This window comes from Myotis brandtii, unplaced genomic scaffold, assembly GCF_000412655.1.
Source record: "Myotis brandtii unplaced genomic scaffold, ASM41265v1 scaffold500, whole genome shotgun sequence".
In the NCBI taxonomy this organism is placed as follows: Eukaryota; Metazoa; Chordata; class Mammalia; order Chiroptera; family Vespertilionidae; genus Myotis; species Myotis brandtii.
This window is the reverse complement of record NW_005369062.1, coordinates 2,162,818-2,170,361: the sequence shown is the minus strand read 5'-3', so window position 1 is coordinate 2,170,361 and position 7,544 is coordinate 2,162,818. Positions and strand designations below refer to the sequence as shown.

General features: G+C 53.1%; 1 pseudogene; it reads right to left on the bottom strand.

Annotated features, from left to right (window-relative positions):
• Positions 1-4,071: 4,071 nt before the first annotated feature.
• Positions 4,072-6,573, bottom strand: LOC102238603 (annotated as a pseudogene).
• Positions 6,574-7,544: the final 971 nt, after the last annotated feature.

The following is a 7,544-nucleotide window of genomic DNA, read 5'->3' as shown; positions in this document are numbered from 1 at the left end:
AAGTGGCAGTGCCATTCTTATCACTAAAAATTTTTTTGTTAATCCTCACCCAAGGATAAGTTTCCCTTGCCCAGACCAGGACCAAGGATCTAGCCTGCAACTGAGGTATGTACCTTGACTGGAATCAAACCCAAGACCTTTCAGTCCACTGGCTCCCAACTTTCACAAGGCTAACAGCTCTGTCTCTTTCTCTCACTCACAGGCTGCTCTAATTTCATTGAAAACATCCAGAATTTTCTTCTGGTCACTAGTATAAATAATCTTATTAAACTCACTGAAGTCACATGTCCACATACAACCATCATCACTGTGGTCTCTGGCCTGTTAGATATGCTGATACCTCCACTCTGGGGCCCTGAATAACAGCCCCCAGAAACAGCTGGATGTGGAAATTGGCAGCTGTCCACCACAGGCCATTGTCAAATAAATATTTGACTTCTGGTTTCCACTCATATAAGAGCTTGGAAGTCCTTACTTCCATCCTTACAAGAAAAAAAAAAAAGATGAACAATCTGAAAAACAGGAACTCTTGTTAAATCCATCTGAAATTAACTATGACTATGAAATTAACCTTTGCTGCTGCAAACCATGGAGATTTAGGGCTCTGTTAGAACAATACAACCTAGCCTATCTTCCTGATAAGACGGAAAACATGTTTTCCACTCAAAATGAGAGACAAAATCAAAGAGCATGATAAGAGAAGACAGATTTGACCATATCAGAATGTAATGCGTCTATTTGGGAAAACACACATCAAATTGAGACAAATGGCAAGCAAGTTACATGGCAAAAAGCTAATATCCATGACAATTCAGATTTGCTAACAATCCAATGGAAAAGAGGGCAAAAGGTCTCAAACTAAAATTCCAAAACAAGGAATAGGCCAAAAGTATGCGAAAGATACCCAACTGCAGTTTAAACCAGAATGAAAAATTCAAATGAAAATATTGCTCTTTCTCACCCTGGACAGGGTGCCTCATCAGTTGGTTGGAGAGTCATCCCATACACCTAAAGGATGCAGGTTTGATTCCCGGTCAGGACACATAACTCGGATGTGGGTTCTGAAAATGTTGTGGAACTGGAGAGTGTTTGTGATGTTATGGAACAGTTGCGAAAAATTGTGAATATACTTCATGTTGGAATTTACACTTTGAAGGATCATAGAGTTAAAATTTATATAATTTAAATTTATTTTTAATATAATATTACTAAATTTTATTTAAAAAACATTTTATTTTACTCAATAGTGTAAGAAAAATACCCTAAACTTCTAAATATGTGCAAGATAAACACAAAAATTTTTCAAATTGCTATTATTGGGGAGGGGAAGTCCTCTCTGCCGAGGCAGCGGACACAGGCTGCCTCCCAGGACCTGGGACCACAGGCCTCGCAGGAGCTGAGGCGAGTGGCTCACAAGCTGCAGGTGGGTCCACATCTGGAAGTTCAGTGACAGCTGTGCCTGGAGCCTGCTCTGGCTCAGGAGAGGGCACCAGAGTTGGCGATTGCTCTTTAGATGTTTCTTCATCTTGCTCTGGAGCTGCTTCTGTAGATCCAGGAAGAGAACATGTTACCACCATGACTGCCTTTGTGTGCCTTCCAAGGAAGGAACCTCCCATCTCCATCACTGAAGTCCCAGTTCAAGCCTCCACCCCAGGAAGTCCTCCAGACTGCAGGCCCTGGGCACTGACCTGAGCGGCTCTGTGCTCCTGCCTAAGCCCAGCCTCTGGGAGCTCTTCTCTGTGTGGCCCAGCCACGTGCCCTCCCCCTCACACACACCACCCACTCCTCCTCCTCCAGTGTCTCCGCCTCAGTGGGCTCAGGTGCTCCAGCTGTGAGTGGAGATACTGGGCCTGGGTTGGCAGGTCTGGGACTGGAAAGGGGAGCTCTATGGAGGCCAAAAGCATGATCAGGTTGGGAAATTCTGGCGGCTAATAAAAATCTTCAGGGTACTGGTCCAGCCAGATGCCCAAGATGCAGGAGATGGCCCTGGGGAGAGAGATAGATAGACAGCAGGGACTCAGGCCTGGCCTTTCTTTCCACATGGCCCTCCCAGAGCACTACTCAGTGAGCTTGGGGTCCTATGCCTGCTGCTCCTGCTCATCCAGAAGCCAGACCTACTCCTTGTCCACCTTCAACCATTGGCACACAGGAGGTGCTCCATGTATAGCTTACCAATGAGTGAACGAAGAAAATCCGTCTGCACCTCTGGTGTCCCAGAGACCTCCTAACACCTCAAACTTTGGCTCCTGCACCTACGTGCTGCCTAATTCACTAGCTGCCCTGTGGGGTTCTTCTCCTCTAATTGACAGTTAACTCCCATGGGTAGAGAGCAGCAGCCAAGCTGCCACTGAGGAGGTTCTACCAGATTAGTGAGCAAGGCCCCTGGATAGGTGTGCAGGCTGGGCTGGCATTAGAAGCAGAGGGGTATGAATTTTCCGAGGGGCTCACTCTGTCCACTGACCTCCCCACTCGCCCACACCACCCATGTCCACATGCACAGCTCTCTGACTCCTGCCCTTTTTCCTAGGAGAAGCCCTCAGACCTCTGCCCTCTTGCAGAAATCCCACCATGAGTGGGATCTAGGGTTCTGCCAGCACCTTGAATTCACAGTCCCCATATTCCCCTCACGGCTCTGATCCAAAGCCAAATCACGTTTTCTGCTGGAACAGAGGTTCACTGTCCTCTTCACAATACAGGAAGATGCAGCCATAGGTAGAGGAGGCCAGGAGGACGTCACAAGGCAGCCATAGGGAGAGGCCAGGAGGACATCACATCGGGTGTCCTGTGGACACTACAAGCCCGTGTGACTGAATAGCTCCCGACTAGAAGGAAGCTCTGGAGTGCAGTGTTGGGGTCTGCTCTGAGCACTGGGTTATGGTCAGTGCCTAGAGACCTGTCTGTACCTGGCAGGGCTTCTCATGTATTTGCTGAATGAATGAGCCCAAACCAGCCCCATCTCAGACAGCTGGGTGAGTCTGAACCCCACCGCTCAACCCTGGGGTTTCTGATCTGGCTTCACCCAGGACCGGGACCCATAATGGAATCTCCAATCTCTTTATCTAATGAGAAAAGTGCTTAACCCTGGGCCCTGAGGAGAATCACAAATTTGGCAGAGACTTTGTCAACAGGAAGAGAAAATGACCAATTGGCTGAAACACAGCCCTTCCATCAGACCTCTCCACTGTCCAGACACCCAGAGGCATCCCACTGAGACCCTACAATAACCCTATTGGGCCTCATGTTCCCGGGAACAATCACTCAGAGACATGCAGTGACCTGAAGATTCACAGCAAACAGGTGGCCAAATGACCACTGTGCTGTGCAGAGGCAGGGACTCACCTGGTACATGGTTGGTCCCACACCTGTTGTAGCAAATGCTCTATAACAACACGGAAAGGTGGGGACAAATGTGGGGTCCCTGCCCAGAAAGGCGGGCACCTGGTATTTGCCCAGTTTGTCCAGTCAGTGAGCCCAGGTGGTCAGTACCACACTGGTCCTTGGTTTTTCTCTTCTGTTTTGCCTCACGAGGATGGAGTTTATTGGACACCACGAGAGGGTAGTGCTGGGGCCACTGGGCTGGATGGCAGCTGGGCCCAGGGCTGGCTGACCGGCCTCCGTGTTCTGTCAGGTGCCTCCATAGGAGGCCAGTGCTGAGTCGGGCACACAGGGAAGCTGACTCCCCGGGAAGCAGAGTCCAGGCTTCCAGGAGGGGCAGGTGTTGACAGTGAGAACCTTTCTCAATGGCAGTTTCTGGGTCCTGAAGACCATCACCTTCAATGATTGTCCAGGTGAACACTGTCTGCTGACCTCCCGCTCGCCAGAGCGTCTGGGTAATAAGCAGAGCAGCTGGGGGCTCCCTGGGGGCGCCACCACGTTAGTTTCCAGGTTGTGAGCACATTCACACTGAAAGGGTTACACTTTGTGTTTCCAGAGTCTGTCTCGGTGCTAAACTGAAATGTGAACAGAAAAGCAGCTGGTCCTTCCCCAGCTTGGCCAGGGCAGGGGGAAGGGCAGGGGACGGGCAGGCTCGAAGGTGGGGTTGGAGCGTCCGAAGATGCGGGTGGGGAAGTGCTAACTTGAGAGCTTCACGTTGTTCCACTCCACGCCGTCAACGAGGACCCGCAGTATGTTCTCCTGGTTCGTGGCCCTGCAGATCAGGCGGCTGATGCCCTCCAGGCACTGGCTCTGGTTCTCCAGGTCCTTGTCTTGGTTTTCTTGGGAAAACACATCACCTTCTTGTTGTTCTCCTTGTCCACAGTCATGGACATGGAGGGCGTGGCTGCAGCCTCACCACTGCTGGGCAGCCTGCTGACCTGGAGAGACTGGAAGGTGCACTTGAGGGTGTTGTTGGCGGTAGCCTGGTCTCTGTTCTCAGAGTCTCCTTTTCTGTCTGTGGGCTGGGCTGCCGTCCAGTAATCCACCCGCAGCCCCATCAGCTCAGCGCCAACACCCTGGCTGGGGGAGGACTCTTCTCCACTCACAGACGGGGAGGAGAATAGGGTCGGTGAGGCCTCCTTGTTTGCCGCAGACCTGTGTGGCAGGGCAGATGACAGCACGCTAGAGCCCAAGCGGGCCGCATAACCTGAGTGTCCTGATGCGACCCAGAATGGTCCCACAATTCCAAGTTTCACCACCCCCACAAAGGGAATGATGTTCAAGGACTCCTCATTGGGGCTCTTCTGTTTGTAGGTGAGTGTGGCCTCCACGATAAGCAGTTGGTGGACACGATTGGCCCCTGCGACGTACTGTGTGATTCTCAACACCATGTCCAGCGTGTCCTGCACAGCCCTCTGGGCCTCCTTGTAGGACAGGTCCCGCCTGGGCAGGTCCTGGAAGAAGCTGTGGTAGCAGTAATGCACGGAGCCCAGGTACCTGGCCACGAGGTGGGAACCCAGCGGGATGACCAGGAAGTGCATGTAGCCCAGCCAGGGGGACAGGGGCACAGGTTGTAGGACAGCAGCTTCAGGAAGAGCCACAGCACAGCACTGAAGTACTGCTGTGCCCTTGACACCATGATCTTCACAGGCTGGGGGGCTGGCAATTGTAGTAACAGTATCTCTGTATCCACGAGATGATGGTGCTGAGGCTGCCTGGACCTCAGCCTTGGAGCAGGTGCACAGCCCAGGCAGCATATGTTGCTGCAGGACTCAGGCGGGAACTGCCCCTGCCAGTCGGAGGCGTTGAGGAGGAGGATGGTCTGGGGCAGCTGGCTGTCAGAGATGAGATGTGGTTCAGCTGGTCGTACACCGTCTCCCTGGGGATCTGCAGCTGGCTCAGCGGGTCGGGGCAGTGCTTGTTGTCCAGGCTGTTGGCCCGCTTGTTCCTGGCTGTGCCACCTGCCGCTCCTTCAGGGATGTGCTCCAGCCCAGCGGCCCACCTGCTCCCCCTGGCATCTGGTGGAGGCGATGAGGAGAGACTCAATCTTGGTGATGCGCCCACTGGGTGGCAGCTTCTGAGTGAACATGTCCAGGGTAGAGGTCTCTGCCTCTTGAGAGTCCCAGGGCTGTGCCAGCTGCTCCCTGGGGCGGGTGTGCTGTGGGCCACCGAGTCTGAGACACTGTTCCTTGGTGGCTTGGGCTCGTCTTCTTGGGCACGTAGGTTGGACCTGGAGGCTCCTTCTGGCGCTGGCACTGTGGGTGCTCTAGCTCTCCATCTGACAGCTGGGCTGGGACAGGTCTTCCAAGTATGGCCTGAGCCAGGGCTTCTGGGTCCTGAGGACACTCCTATGGGCCACTGTCACGGTTCTCTAGTGAGTCATACAGCAGATCCAGGTCCTCCTCCACCTCAGGGACATTCTCCGAAGACTCCTGCTCTGAGTCCAGGGCCTCCTTCCACACTTGCACCCTGCGCAGCCACGCCCCAACTTTCTTGTTGGCAGCTTGTTGCCTGGTCATGATTGGCATTACTTCTCCTTCGTGCTGCTTCTTGGCTTCTCCCATGTCCAAGTCCTCCCCCTCCTCCTGGTCCTGCCCGTGCCCGGGATCATGGCTGGCCTGCTGTTTTGAGATTTCATACTCCATCTCCGAGTAATGAACCCAGGACGTGGCCTTGGGGCCGGCCTGCTGGGTGCTGTCCTTGGGGTCGATGGGCTGGCTGGACAGGGAGGAAATGCTGACCTCAGCCACGTGGGCAGATGCCTCCGGGTTGGTGCTATGGCCACCCTCGAGGGGTCGCTGCATCCCCTCAGCCATGTCGATGGTGCCCACAGCGAGCGTCCGGTAACCCAGGATGGTCTGGTTTTCAAGGCGCTGCTTCTGCTGCAGCATGATCTGTAAGTTGTTGCCTTCTCTCTTTAGGAAATGAGGGTACTGCAGGAAGGTCAGCGCCAGGTCGGTCTTCATTTGTCCACCAGGGGGCAGCAGAATCTCATCAGACCTCAAGATGTTTTTGGAGCCCTGCATTTTCAGTGATCACCACAGCGCTGAGCTCCTTCTCCAGCTCCTTGTAGATGAGCAGATTGGTTAAGGTGAGGCTGCACAGCCTGGGCACGCAGGTGGGGCTGGAGCATTCCACCTCCCAGGTGGAAAACAAATTCATGGGCACCTGTGTGTTGAGTGTGGCGGGCATGTGTCCAGGCCCGAGGGCACTGACAAAACTGCAGCTGCAGGCCCCATAGAGGTCTTATTTCTACCCTGTGTTGGGAGAGGGGGCACATTCCATCAGAGGCAGCTTCCTCCACTCTGGGTGGGTTGTGGACAGACAAATACTCACCAACTGCCTGTGAAGGCTGCCAAATGCTCACCGTCTCCCCAATACCATCTTCATGTCTATACACAAGCCCATCAGCACAGCCTTTTCCAGAGCCCCTGAGGAAACCTGGGTGCAGCCAGGACCCCACCTTTGAGGACACACAGCTGGGTTTATCTCAGGCTCTGCATTCTGACCACCTGTGATCCTGGGCAAGGCATGGACCTCTCGGGTCACCAGTTCTCTCCTCAGTTTCTCCCCATGGTCTTCACCTTCCTTGTGTGGTGTGAATGTGTCCCCTCCCCTTAAGTGTGGGTGTCAGGCATGGCGGGATACAGGGGCTCAAAAATATATTATGTAGCAAATACGTATCCATACGTCTATGTTCCAGGCAGTGAGTGGCCTTCGCTTATGAGCAAAACCCCTGCCCTTGTGAAGACTCAGATGCATAAATAATGTGCATTGTCACCCCCATCTCTCTGGTTCGAAACCATCAGAAAAGATGAGTCCTCAAAAAAGTCCTTGAAACCCTGATTAGACAGCCAGGGGTCAAGCTCCCACCCTGAACCAAAAACTGCCACCAGGGGAACGGGATGTGGTGGTTGGCTCAGACCTTGGTCTCATGGATGGTGGGGAGCAAAGAGCAAATGTCCTCTCGCTTCCGCTGGCCAGGGTCTCCTTGCTGGAGGCTCACTCTTCTCTCGAGATGTAACCAGGCTCCCTGATAAGCTGAGCGGGCTGAGTCATGTTCTTCTTTCTCCCTGGTTTCCTCCCGAAGGTAAAACAATAATAAAAATGTACAGACGCACACAGTCTATCAATTACACATTAATTTCACAGGGATGTTGTTGTGTCTT